Genomic DNA, 14,758 nt, shown 5'->3' with positions numbered 1-14,758 from the left:
GCATCAAACTCCTTGCTCATCTGGGAGCCTGCTTCTCTTTCTGCCTGCCACTCCCCCTGGCTTGTGTGCTCACTCTCTCCCCCCCATTCTGATGAATAAATAAATAAATAAATAAATAAATTTTTAAAACCATTAAAAAAAAAAAGACTTTGGCTCTTTCTTTCTAATCCCCATCTTCTGCCCTGATTCTAGAATTGCCAAGAGTATCAGGAGAAAAGAAAGAGGAAGAAGTGGAAGACTAGACCACACCCCTTCCATGACCAGCAGACCACACCCCCTTCTCCATGGTCAGTATTCTTTCTCAGACCCAGGAGTGAACTTGAGCATGATGAGGGGTAGAAACTTTGAGTCATAGGTAAGATTGAAGTTTCAATTTAGGTGGTTTTGATTTGAATAGTTTGGGATTTTTCAATACCTGCAAATAAGTCTCAATTACCAAAGAGAAAATGTTCTCATGACTGTCAGGGAGAGGATAGCTCTGAGTTCTGCCCGAGTCAGTATCACAAGATAGGGGATAAGAACCCAAAAGAGCATGTTTGAAAGCAGTGGCTGGAGAAAAATAAAGCCTTTTCCTATTTATATGTCATCAATTTCAGACTGTTCACTATGCAGTTTTCATAAGGAATTCTCTGATTCAATCTGTTATCAGGTTTGGTTTGGTTTAGTGTCAGAAGTGAAATGGTGAAATGACCGTATTCATCCCTCAAGCTGGACAAACATGGTGTTGACGGTGCCAACTGCGATCCTTGGCCCTAGTGCTAACCGCGATCCTTGGCCCTATCAATCTCCTTGGGTTCTCCAGAGAGTAGAGGCCTGTTCTCGCTCCCATAGCCCACCACGTGCTGCCCCACCAGCCCAGGCATCCTCAGCCGGATGGTATTTTTGCTTTGGTCTGCCCTCCCTAGACAAGGTCTAGACATGGTCCTCCCTAAGAGCCTAGGCTGTATGTCTAACGCTTGGTCTAGAGTAGCTCTCAGCACGTGCAGCTGAGGAATGTTTCTGCCTCTGATCTTACCTCCCCGCAGGCCAGAATTGCAGGTGGGGCTTGGTTTTCCCATCTATAAAAAGGCAGCTCGGACTGAATGATTTTCCTGGCCCTTCTAGGTCCAGAAGCCTTGGACTAACAGCACAGGGTTTTCTGTTTATTCCCATCCTGGGGAACATTCTGACAACCAGCTGTTGAGTGTTCAGTGCTGGATTCCTCTGAGAGGAAGGGTCCGAAATGAGCAGGAGGGACAAGTCACCTTTGTCCTGGCCACATATCACGTAGTCTGTTTGTCTCCTATAGCAGGATGTATACCGGCTCACCGTAGCGGGACTGGCAGAGGGGGAAGGGCTGGCCACGGCCCCTCCTCCTCATCCCTCCAGACCCCCTCTGCGGGTAGAAGGAAGGTTTGTTGTCAGGTGGCTTCTGATCTGAATTTCGCCAGGACCACACTCTCTGGGAGAGAGAGAAAAACAAGTTAGATCACAGTTCTAAGACTGGACTATGGTGGACTACGGAAGTGGCTAAAAACAGGGAAATAAAGTCAAGGTCTGACTCACACAACCACACTAGTGCTGAGTCCCAAGCATTGACTAGAGCTTCTGAAGTTCCTTCTGCCTGAGCTCAGGATTAGTCCTCTTTGAGTAGAGGCAGACAGGCTGAGGGACAAGTGAGGATGGCCAGTGCCTTAAAAACACACAGGAGGTGTGACAGTCCTCCATTCGCGTCTCTGATTTCCTCCTTACCCAGGCTGTTGTCTGTACTTTGCTGTTGTATGCTGTAAAGGGGTAAGTGCTGTCATTGGCACCTGTCTTGTCCACCAAAGCACAGAGCTCATATAAGGCGAGTGCGTGGGGGGTGGCCGCTCCTGCTGGATTCGGGATTTTTCCAGGAAGTGGGGTGGGGGCTGGGTACCTTGGGGTGCTCGCGGGGCTGGGAGAGCCTCATGACGTTGGGGAAGGACCTCATAGAGAGGGTTTTGTGGGCCTCCAAGCTGTGTAATTCTTGACAGCCCTTTGTCTCCACACCACACACACACACACACACACACACACACACACCCCTGGGTCTTTTCAGTAGACCATGCCACGCTCTGGGACTGATATAATTTGCACATTCATAAGGGCTGATCATTGCAGAGAGCAAGGGCCTCCTGTCCCTCCATCTTGTCACACTCGGTCAGCCCATTTACACTAGCACCATCCCCCAGGGTCTCTGCCCCTTGGGAGAACAGAGGGGTGCCTGAGAGGTCTCTGCCTGAGAGGACGACTAGGGAGGAGGGAGAAGGGAGAAGGAACAGAGCTGCCATTCTGACCCCAGCGGTCCCTTTGGGGGCTGTGTGACTTGCATGAAGTGTGTCTTTGCAGAGAAATTCAAAACCCCAGCCGGTTGGGACAGCTGACCCCAGGCCTTCCCACACAGCGATGACTCAGGCAGGCCAGCCCCACTGGAGGCAGCTTTTTTTTTTCCCATGGCTTGCTAAAAGAACGCCGTGTTTCCTGGTCTGATTTCTTTAGGGTCTAACCTAAGTCCTCTTAAGGATGCATCAGTGTTTCTAATTCAGGTCTCCTCAGGGTATCTTGGGTATACTCAGTTTATCCCAGGGACAAGATGTGGCTGTTTCAGCAAAAAAAAAAAAAAAAACAACAAATAAAAACCAAAAACAAAAAAGACCCCCAAAACAAAAACAAAACAAAACAAACCCAGGAAACAAAAAAACTTATCACCATGACTAGGCTGGGCCTGCCCATTGGAGCAATGTTCCATTTTCCAATGAAAGGAGTCTCTGAAGCATCTTATTTCTTTTAGAGTTTTAAATGACAAAATTGAGCCCCTTTGTGGGAGCAAAATAAACATGAAAGTCAGTTTTATTTATGGTGCATTTTGGTGGTAAGGAATAACTTTTATCACGTCATCACACAAAAACAGGGAGAAGTTGTGGAAGAGACTGGCAGTGGAATATTTGAACTCAAAAGTAGGTTCTCACAGGAACCCATATGGCGACCGTCAGCCTCCCTGGGGCTGGAGTGGGAGGGAATTGTAAGGTGAAGGGGTCTCTGGGGGCCGTGGAGACATCTGTCCCTGGGCCTGGTCGATCTTATTATCGTGGCCCAGTGTTGTGCGATGAATGTTGTGGGATACGCTGTGCCCTGCCTCCCTATAGATAGGTTGTAGTCCTAAGCCCCGATACCCGCGAATGTGCCCTCCTTGTAAGTAGAGTCTTTGCTGATATGCTCAAGGACAATGAGTCACGCTGGATTGGGGCGGGCCCTCCGTTCAGTCATGGGTGTCCTTGTAAAAAAAAGTCAGAGACACACACAGAACCCTTGGAGGGAAGATGAACATGTGAGGACAGCGGCAGAAATTGGAGTAATGTAGTCCGAAGCCAAAGAATGCTAAGGCTTGCCAGCAACCACCAGCCGCTTGGAGACACGGAGGGATACGTCTCTCCAGCCTTCTAAGGGAGCCTGGCTCTGCTGACATCTTGATTTTCAACTTCGAGCCTCCAGACCTGTGAGAGAAAAGTTTCTTCTTTTGCTGTTGTTTTTTAAAGATTTTATTTATTTATTTGACAGAGAGAGAGACACAGCAAGAGAGAGAACGCAAGCAGGGAGAGTGGGAGAGAGAGAAGCAGGCTCTCTGCCAAGCAGGGAGCTCAATGTTGGGCTCCATCCCAGGACTCTGGGATCATGACTGGAGCCGAAGGCAGATGCTTACCGACTAAGCCACCCAGACACCCCAAGAAAAGGAGTTTTTAGCGTTTTGTTTTTTAAAGATTTATTTATTTAGTTGTCAGAGAGAGAGAGCACAGGCAGGGGGTGGGGCAGGCAGAGGGAGAAGCAGGCTCTGCGATAAGCAGGGCATCTGATGCAGGACTCGAACCCAGGACCCTGGGATCATGACTTGAGCTTAAAGCAGGCACTTAACCGACCAAGCCACACAGGCATCCCACGTTTTCATTGTTTTAAGCCACCCAGTTTGCAGTCCTTTGCTGCAGCTGCCCTAGGAAAGGAATAAATCTAGCTACCCACCATGGCTGGGCTAACAACGGGCACCCTCCTTGTTCCCTGTTTAAGTTCTGATACGAAAGGAATCTGGCTTTGGTCATCTTTGGTGGCTATCCCTGGGCCAGTCAACTGTAACTGGTTGTGCTGGGATCACATAGAACAGAGCAGGACTCCTCAAGGTCAAAAGACCAGAGAGGTCAAAACTGCTAAGCAAGTACCTGGGCAGAGCCCTTCTGACCATGGGCAGGACCTAGAGGCCTTTCTCATCATCCTCTTCCACCTTCCCACTCACCATCTACTTCCTATGTGTCACTGCTAATGCCTCTACAGAAAAGTAGAGAATTTTTTTAATGGAGTTCCCATAACAAATACAGGGACTTGGGTCCTAAATTCAGATTCCTGAGTCCTGAGTTTAAAAGCTAGATTTTTTGGCACCTCCAGCCACATGACCATGGCATGGGGCAGACCTTCCCAGTTTGCTGAGCTTCCATGTCCCTCCTAAGACATGGAGTTAGTGTCCCTGGCCTGCTTAGAGTTCGATCAAATCAGAAAATAGATGTGAACATCCTTTGATCTTGCTGAAGCCCCATCCCCACAGGGAGCCCTGCAGGCGGGGAGCAGCCTCCCAGGTCAGGGTGGGCCTCTGTGCAGGAGCTGGGATATGCAGATGCAGGGGCAGGCTCAGAGATGGGGGGCCTGCTGGCCGCCTGCTTCTCCTTTGTCTTTTTCGATAATGCTAATTTGGTTACTCATAGTAACAGCTATTCTCCATTACTATTACTCATTCCGGGCTCTGAATCATTCTGATGGATACAACTTGACATCAACCAATTTGCCTAATTCATCACCTTTGCATTTCTTTAATAGTAAAGACAAAGTAGGAAGGTTTTCCAACTGGCTTTGCAATTCTTTTCTCCTCTCCTTCAGCACCAGTGGGGGATGCAGGAAAAGCTTCCTCGGAGGGGCTGCTGGGTGGAGAAATCAGCTGGTCATTCACTGTGTAGGCTCGATGGAGCTCAGGATGACCATAGCTTTGCCTTGTCCTTGACTCTGCAGCCCCCACGGCTGGTTGCTGGCCAGCCATTCGGGGTTGCTGTCTGTGACTAAGCCCAGCCCAGCCGGACCGATGGTTCACCCGGTTCCCGAGCACTCGTGCGAGCTCATCCATGGCCTAACGTTTGGAACCATTCTCCTTCCTCAACTCAGTCCTGATTCTCTACTTCCCCCATTCTGGAAGATGCTCAGCAGACTCATCCTTTCAAGTCCAGCCCCCCGCCTCCCCCAACCGCCTTCCCCATGGCGGAAGAGCTCCCCCGTTCTGGGCTCTCATATCCCTTCTCTCTCCCTTCATTAGAACCCTGGGAGCTTTCTTTCACATTACAAAAGGGAAATGCTCACTCTAACAAGCCAAACAAGACAGAAACATAGAAGGGAAAAAGTTAGTATTTTTCCTGTTCTCCTCCCCTGTGTCTCCCTAACCCTTGTATTCCTTTGGGTAACTGATGCTTTGTTTTGCCTGCAACTTCCAGGGCCTTCCAGATGTGCCCACACTAACATATTCATTCATATACTCATATACGGAAAGGGTTTTTCTTCTAACTTTTGAATGGGATCATCCCATAGATAAATACACGATCACCTTAGGGGGGAAAAAAAAAACCAACCCCAACAACATATTGTGGACATTCCATCAGGCCAGTTCACTTCTATCTGAATAAATATAAATTCATTCTATGGCTTCATTCATCCTATACCTATCTTTGTTTACACTGGTGCTTATGTTTCTGCGGGAAAGGGTCACAAACATGTGGCTTCTGGGTCAAAAGATATGTCATGTGTAATTCTTGTAGTTTCTACCAGAAAGGAGGTGGTGGTTTGGCTCAACCGTGAAGTAAGGGGCTGCCTGCGCCCTTACCCTGCCACCACGTTTTAGATGTTAAACATAAGGATTTTACGTTTCTGCCTATCTGTGTGACAAATGGCGCTTTATCGTTTTAACTTGCATTTTCCTAAATACTGGTGAATTTGAACATCTTTTTCTATTTATTGGCCATTTGCACTTTTTCTGGGAATTCCTTGTTCAACTCCTTTGCTCATATTTGATTGTATCTTTTAACACTTACTGCCTGATATTATAGTTATTTTTGCACTTGTCCAACATTCCCCTATTCTAATAGTTAACATTTGTATAGCATACAAAACACTTTCCACGTACAGGAGCTCATTATGTCCTCATGGAGGTCCTGCAAGGACTGTATTATTATATTATTATCTTTAGTTTCAGGAAACTAAAGCTCAGAGGTCCGTTGAAGACCTGTACTATGGTGGCCGGGCTGGGACTCCGGCAACCACCACACAGTGCTGTGCAAGGCATCGTGGTGACTTTTCCTCCCACATGATGCCTCCGTGGGCCCTCTATCAGGGGATACTGGCAGAATGAGTGGAGGGACATAGAGAGGATGGAAGAGGGAGGGACTAGTGGACAGCTGGATAGATGGAGGCTTGGATCTGCTGCCTGATCCAAGGATCTGCTGCCATTCCTGTCTCCAGAAATGCCCTTTTCATTTTGCATTATCACAGCTAGTGGTCTTCCCGAGGTGTCCAACCTTGCTATGTTTCTTGACTTCTCCTCACGTAGTGGGGGATCTCTGGCCACACATGGAAGACAGCTCCTGGCTTCAGGTAGACAGCATTCTACAGCATGTAGAGAGTGCCACAGAATGGGAAGACGTAAGCAGCAGTTCTCCACTGGAGGGGATATTGTCGTCCTGGGGACACCTAGCGATGTCAGGAGACATTTTTGGTGTCACAGCTGGTCCAGGGGATGCTACTGGCATCTGGTCAGTTGAAGCCAGGGATGCTGTTAAACATCTTAGAAGGTGCAGGACAGTACCCACAAAAAAGAAGCAGGGGGCCCCGGAGGCCAAGAATGCCATCCTCAAGGAACCCTGCCTGGCGTGGGGTCAGAGCAAGCCCATCCATAGCGGTAGGATGAAAAGGAAGGAGATAAAACTTGCAAAGTCACAGGGCTTGGCTTTGAGCATATCTATGCCTGGATCCTAGCTGTGTGTTCTTGGGCAAGACATGTAGCCTCTTAAAACCTTCATTTTCTCTAGCATAAAATGGGGATGGTCTTACCTCCCTCCAGAAGCTACTGGGAAGATGAAGCAGACTGATGGGGTAAAAAGGTGCTAGGTAAGGTGGGAGGTGGCCATTGTCGTTGGAAGCATTGGGGGAAGGTCTTTTATTTATCTGGGTGTGGGAGTTCCAGGAAGCTCAGTTTGGACTCTCTTGGTTTCTGGGCCGACGGTCCGTAGGGTCTTTGGATGTGAAAATGCAGGTGTTTGTGGTTTGGAGTCCAAAAGACTGGCTGAATGCTAATCTCCCAGTGTCCTTGTTTGCTCCTCTGGAAACTTTGCGGGTGGACAGCTAATCAATGGGGGGAAATGATGACTCCTGCATTGTGCACATGCCGACGGGCAGCCTGTCGCTGAGACCCAGGCCTTGGGAACATGCTTTTACTCTTGAAGGAAGGCTGGGCAGGGAACCACGGCAGAATTCCTAATCCTGGGTCTGGTTGCCTGGAGAGCAAGGTCTGATCCATTCCGGACCTCCAACAGGGCAGCAGAGGGAGAAGGGAGAATTGAGGTACAGTGCCAAAATTAGGGCCTAGAAAAAAAGAAAGGAAAGTGAGAGGAGGTCTTGAGGCATTTTGGAGCCTGGAAGGGGATGCTTAGAGATGCATTCTACACTCTTGTTCTGGGGGTGGGAAATGATTTTTTTCTAATCAGCCCTATCACATGGTCTCCCAACAGCAACCTCACCCTCCACGCTGACCACATTTCCTGACCCAGACTGTAATTTCCGCTCAGTCCCAAGCAAGCCTTCTCTTCCCTGTTCTCTTTTCCCTCCACCTGGACCTCCAACCCTATCATCAACCTCTTTGCTCTGACTAGAATCCCATCCACCATCTTGGCATGGTCCCCCATGTTGACTTTGGTAGGGAAAGAGTAAGGGAGAGAGCCCCAGAGGAACTGGCCTCTTTGGAACCCAGGAAATCAGATTCCTCAGCCTGCTGCCAGGTTATTCTGCCCCAGGGACCAAAAGGGTAGTCTTTTCCTTAATGTCCCTGGGCTAGAACCAGCATATGCGCAGATATACATGTTCTGTTTTAAGTCATAAATAGTGGTTCATAAGCTTCACAGGATGGATGCAATGCACACCCTGTCCAGGATACAGGTCCTAAGCCAGGCTCCGCACCTTTCCAGCAGCCCAAATCCATTGGCCTTCTTGTCTTTCTGGAACTCTTGGGCTAGGACTGCCCTCATCTCAGTAAGAAGCTTCTGCGAGAGTGGAGGAGAAGAACAGATAAAGTCAAGGATGTCAGGATAGCTTGTAAGGTGATTCAGACCCTAGTTCTAGGAAGGAGGAACCCAGGGAAATTCCGTTATCAGTGTTTCTCGCTCAGCAGAGGAGCAGGCGGGGTGGAGAGGACACAGACCGCCTGTCTCCCCATGTGGGGACCAGCCCCCTGGGGGAGCGGAGTGCAGGCTGCCTCCAGCCCGGCTGGGTGGGGCGGGGACTGTGGGGGCTGGTGTGGCAGCTGTGGGCTGCACCGAGGCCTGTCAGGGAGGAATGATTAATGAACAGCCGCACCAGCTGAGGCTAACCTTTGGAGAGCCGAGCAGGACATCTGCAGAACTGTCAGCGCTCTGACAAGGACAGAGCTGAACAACCAATTATGCCGCCATCACTAAGGTGGGCTGTCACTTTAATCCCAGCCATTCACTTAGGCAAGGACAGGGAAATTTCTCCTCTGCAGAGGCGTGTGCCTTGACCACCTTAACCATTTCAGGACAGGGCACGGACCCTCGCTGGGAGCTGCCTGAGCTAAGCCTCCTGACAAGTCTTCCCACTCCTAGGGTTTCCTGGCTTCCTGTCCCTCCCTCGTCCTGGCCCCTGGAGCAGAATTCCAAAACCACACATATGCCTCCCATTTCATTCCGCTGCCCCCATGGCTTGAAGGATAAAGTCTGAATTCCTTAACCTGCCATCAAAGCTCTCCATCCCATTGGTTCATTCAATCATTTATCCAATCAACAATGACCTATTGAGGACTTGGTATGTAGTAGGCTGTCTGCTATCTGGTGAGCACAGTAATTAAATATGAGAGCGTTCTTACCTTTAGAAGCTGGTGATCTCAGAGTAGAGGCAGATAAGCAAGTCCCTAAGTAGGGTGTAAGATGTCTCATAGAGGTAGTAATGGAAAGCTGTGGGAAGTCAGAGAAGGAGTGCTGCAGCTGATCCATGGGACAGGGGCAGGGATAATCTTGGGCTTTGTCTAAAGCTCTGATCACACACTAGTCAGACAGAGGGGTGGGGAAAGGGAAAAGCAAGTACCAGGACATGAAGATGAAAAATTCCAGAATTCCAGCAATTCCATGTGTCTGCAATGTCAGGTATGGGAGAAGTGGTCATTAAGCCTGGAAAACTGGCAACCAAGTGATGAAGGGCTTTGAATGCCAGGATAATGTGATTTCGATTTTATCCTGCTTCTTTGAGGGGAATACATTTGGGACATGCCCTCCTACTTAGGTTTTTGATGCCCTCTGAATCTTAACACATATCCTGGATTCCAGTCACACTGGACTTTTTGTTATTCTCTGACCTCACTGTATTTTCACACTTCCATGTTTTTGCTTTTGTTTTTTCAATCTGAAATGTTCTCCTCCCATTCTTTGCTATAAAGCTAGGAATTGTGTGCTAGCTGCTAAAAAGAGAAGCCCCAAATAAGAATGGCTAAAGCAAGATGGAGGAGGTTTTTTTGTTTTGTTTTTGCTTGTTTGTTTGTTTGTGTGTTTCATGTAACATGAAGATTAGTGATAAGCAATTCCGGGTCAGCAGTGGCATAATAGCATCATAGAGACCCAGTCTCCTTCCATTCTTCTGTTCTGTCATCCTCAGTGTGGCTTGCATCCTCAAAATGACCTCATGGTCACAAGATGGATGCTAGAGCTGCAGCCATTATGTTTTCATTCCAGGAAAAAGGAGACAAAGGCTAAAAGAATGCACATTTCAACTAAGCCAGCTACTTCAAGCTTTTCTAGTAGCCTTGCCTTAAACTTCTGCTTTTATTTCATTAGTCCTCCTGTATGCAAAAGAAAAAGAATGTGGTGGGTTTTTGTTGTTGTTGTTGTTGTTGTTGTTTTTGTTTGGCAGTATTCATTCTATCCCTCCAAAAAAAATCAGGTTTCTATTAAGAAGGAAGAAGCAGAGAATGAGTAGGCAACTAACAGTCTCTGCCATAAATGTTAAGCAAAAAGCATCCATACGTGTGCCACAGAAGAAACAGATATAAATGAAATTAAGGGCTCAAAGATGGAGGAGTCATGCTCTAAAAGGTAAAAGGTCTAGGAGAGAACAATGAAACCAGAATAATGAGGATAAATCTAAACAACTGCAAAAGCTTAGCTATCCCCCAAATTTCTAACATTTATCTTGAAAAAAAAAGTTTTATATGATATAAAATGAGAATAATAGGATATGGTAATCCACCATGAAAACCCAAGTTTAAAAAAAAAAAAAAGATGCAGCATGGAGTTGAAAGAAGAAAGTAAAAGTATGCTTAACTATTTATCTTCAATAAAAAGATCTCGGAGGATTCCAATCCACACTTGATTCTGATAATTAAAAGAATGTAAATTAGGAATTATTTTTGAAAAATGTCAAGGTTATAAATAGTGGGGTTGGCACCAACATTTATCTTCTAATACGCTGGAGAAATAAATGCAAAGAAAATAGAATTCATCTACCAGTAGACAGGTAAAAAAGGAAACAAGACAGTTACTACAAGATGACAAGAGAAAACAAAATGGCTAGTTATAACAATGTGTAGAAATGTATCAAATTCCCCTATTAAATACAAAGACTTTCAGATTTTATAAAAATAAAATTCATTTATACTCAGGGCACCTGGGTAGCTCAGTCACTTAAGTGTCCAACTCTTGATTATGGTTCGGGTCATGATCTTAGGGTGGTGAGACTGAACCTTGTGTTAGACTTAAGAGTCTCTCTCTGCCCCTCTTTGCTGCTCTCTCTCTCTCTCTCTCAAAAAAAAAAAAAATCAACTATATCTATAAGACAATAAACTAAAAGTCTGGGGAAAAAAAATTTTTTTAAAAAGGGGTGGGCAGATGCTTCAGACAAACAGAAATCAAGGACTACAGCATTAGCTGGGCAAAGTTTAATTCATGTCCTTCATCGAGAGGGAATCCCAGCTTTAGCCTGAGTAGGACTCAGAAATTTCTGGCCATTTCTTTTGAGATATGAACTAAGGCTGAGGGTCTCCCAGGAGAGAACTCAAGCTGTGTACACTGTAACAGGTGAGATACAGCTACACATATCTTAGGAGATGATAGGCCTTTCTGTACCAAAATTCTTTTTGCCTAAGATTCTAGGGGCCTCATGACTGGGGGTAAAGAAACCAAGTACAATGAATGTGACCTGGGAAGGAAATAATACTTATCAGAAGAAGCATTTCTTAAAAAAAAAAAAAAAAAAAAAAAGATTTTATTTATTTATTTGACAGAGAGAGAGAGATCACAAGTAGGCAGAGAAGCAGGCAGAGACAGAGGGGGAAGCAGGCTCCCTGCTGAGCAGAGAGCCCAATGCAGGACTCAATCCCAGGACCCTGAGATCATGACCTGAGTCAAAGGCAGCGGCTTAACCCGCTGAGCCACCTAGGCGCCCCAGAAGAAACATGTCTTAGGACAATGTGGTATCTATTATTGGGATTTGCCTTTTGGTCCACTCTCTTGTTATTTTTCTAATCTAAGTCTTATGCAAAGCATGGAAGCTACAATTAAAAACTTAAATGATTACTTTCCTAAAACATAGCTTAAAAAAATAAAAAGCCATCAGTGTGTCCTTGAGATCCTTATAACAGAGTGTTAACATAAAAAGTGGAGAGGGCCATCCATTCACTTCAACTTTGCATTGAATACCATGCAATATGATTGGTGTTTCCAAAGTAGTATTCTGATAGCATGGAATGAGTAAGTCTGCAGAGAAAATAGGTATTTAAAAAGCTGTTACAGCAATCTAAGAGAGAAGTGCAATCTGGCATCACAAGGGCTCCAGCATGTTGTCATTGGTGCACAGCATAAAACAGGGGGTGCTTAACAAATAAATTCATGGTTGTATACCATACATGCCTGGAAGAGGGGCTGTGGAACTTCCACTTGTAGCCATAATAGAGCAACTGAGGTCAACTCCCTCCTTCCTTCTCACTGTATAGGGATCTAGACAAAGGATATGAAATAATTCTTTTCAAGCATTGGACAATGGTACTGCCATGCTGTGATTCTTTAGAGAAGGGGAACAAGCAAGGTAAGCCCTACAGTTATTCCAGATTTCTGTCTGGATGTGTCTTGTAGATCATGGTTCCATGAAAAGCTAGAAGCTAGAAAAAGAAAAACAAATTGAATCTAAGATAAGCAGAAGTAGGGAAACTAAAGAGTGGAGCTCAGTAAAATAGAAAATAAACAGTAGAGAGAATCAGTGAAACCAATAGCTGGTTATTTCAAAAGGTCAACAAAACTGACAAAACTCTGGGTGCTTGGGTGGTTCAGTGGGTTTAAAGCCTCTACCTTCAGCTCAGGTCATGATCCCAGGGTCTGGGATCGAGCCCCACATGGGGCTCTCTCTACTCAGCGGGGAGCCTGCTTCCTCCTCTCTCTCTTTCTCTCTCTCTCTGCCTGCCTCTCTGCCTACTTGTGATCTCTATCTGTCAAATAAATAAACAAAATCTTTTAAAAAATTGACAAGCCTTTAGCTAGACTAATCAAGAATAAAAGAGGGAGGACACAAATGATCAAGAAAGAGTACATCCCTACAGATCCTACAGAACTTTAGGGAGAAGAAGATATTGCAACAATGTTATACCTATACATTCAACAACCTAACTGAAATGGACAATTCTTTGAAAGACAGAAATTGAAAACTGACTGAAGAATAAAGGGAAAATCTGCATTGCCCCATATACTCAAGAAATAGAATACATAATTTCAAAATCTTCCCACAAAGAAAACTCCAGTCCTGGATGGCTTTAATGATGGCTTTTTTTTTTTTTTTTTTTTTTTTTTACCAAACACAATCCTCCACCAACTAAAAAAAAATGAGGTAGGGTAGCACCTCCCAACTCATTTTATAAGATCAGCATTACCTTGACACCACAAACAGGTAAAAGTGTTATAAGAAAAGTAGACCCTAGAGTGAGTGACCCTAGGCTCATGAGTGAGCCTAGAAGAAGGGCAGAGTCACTAGGTGGACATGAATTCTATTAAGGATAGATTTCTGATGAATTCTGATAGAATAGAATTAGAATTAATTCTAATAGAATAGAATTAGATAGAATAGAATAGATAGAATAGAATTAGAATTCAATAGAATCCTGATGGGAAATTATGGCCCTGGAGGATATGGAGCTCTTAAATGGGTGCTGGGTGGTACAAAGAGGATATTCTGCAGGAGAGAACTTGTTAATAAGCAAATGTGAGTGCCAGTCCCCCAGGGACTCCTAAATAAAACAGAGAGGAACCAAGGAAGTCTATAGATCCTTCATGTGGTTAGGAATAAGAGCTGGTAAAATTATGGTGTCATTTGTTTCCACATGCTAGTAAGAGCTGGAAAACTTGCATTTTATTGACAAAATGTACACTTTACCATGGAAGTATAATTTCAAGATAAAGGCACAAGATAACTTTACATCCAAAAATATAGAGCAAGAAGCTATTAGAAATACAGGAATAAATAATCAAAAATACAACTGTGCTGAGAGATTTTACTATTCTTCCTTTTGTTTAGTTTTATTTATAACTTGGTGAATCTTTTTGATCTACATATTCAATTTGATTTTGGCTCAGAAAGCTTGGGCTTTTATTCTTCTTTTCATTTTTAAAAATTATGTATTTGATTATTGCTTCTGTTATATTCTATATGCACCTTTGGAAATATCTTTGATTTTTCATTTCATTTCCTTTTTGTCCTCCATATGACATTTTTCCTCCATTGCTTTTTCCTGCCTTTTTTTTTTTTAGAAGTTTTATAGCTCTACTCCCAAGTCCCCCACCTTAGTGATTCTTTTAAATACTATTTTATTATTGTTACTGCTATTATTATACTTGTCATATTATCGGTACTATTCTATAATCTTTTGTAATCTGCCTTTCACTTGAGCCAGAGACATGGGTGCAATCTTTGATTCCATCCTTCTCTCTTTCCCTCCTATTTTCAATGCCTCATCAAGTCCTGCAGATTTAACCTTCAAAAGGTGTCTTGGAACCACCTTGCCTCTATTCTCCCAGCTACTCCTTTTGTTTGGTTCCTCATCATTTCTCTTCAGGCTTGTAACAAAAGCCTTCAAGCTGATCTCCTGGATGCCAGCACTTTAGGACAATAGACTGATTCCTTAGCTAACCTAAGAAACTCCTTATAATTTCACCCTTGTCTCCCTCACAAGATGCATCTCTCCTATTCCTTCTCTCAGATGTTCCATTAATTAGCATTCTTGACTGACCAGCTTCCTCTCCTTGTGATTTTGCATGTGCTGCTTGTATGTTGCTTGCCTATACCCCTTGGCAAGCTCTAATTCATTCCTCAAGATTCGGCTCAAACATCACACACACTGGGAAGCTTTCTCTCACATTTGCCTCCTCTCCCCTGGTCTGTGTCAGGTGGGGTCCCTTAGACCTCACATTTCCCTCTA

The 14,758-nt window shown here is 45.0% G+C and overlaps 1 pseudogene; it reads left to right on the top strand.

Moving 5' to 3' along the window:
- Window positions 1–5,119: 5,119 nt before the first annotated feature.
- Window positions 5,120–14,758, top strand: part of LOC132002036 (elongation factor 1-beta-like) — a 191,258-nt pseudogene continuing 181,619 nt past the window's right edge.

This window comes from Mustela nigripes, chromosome 14, assembly GCF_022355385.1.
Source record: "Mustela nigripes isolate SB6536 chromosome 14, MUSNIG.SB6536, whole genome shotgun sequence".
NCBI classification, from domain to species: domain Eukaryota; kingdom Metazoa; phylum Chordata; class Mammalia; order Carnivora; family Mustelidae; genus Mustela; species Mustela nigripes.
The sequence above is the reverse complement of the archived record's forward strand: the minus strand, read 5'-3'. Positions and strand labels throughout refer to the sequence as shown.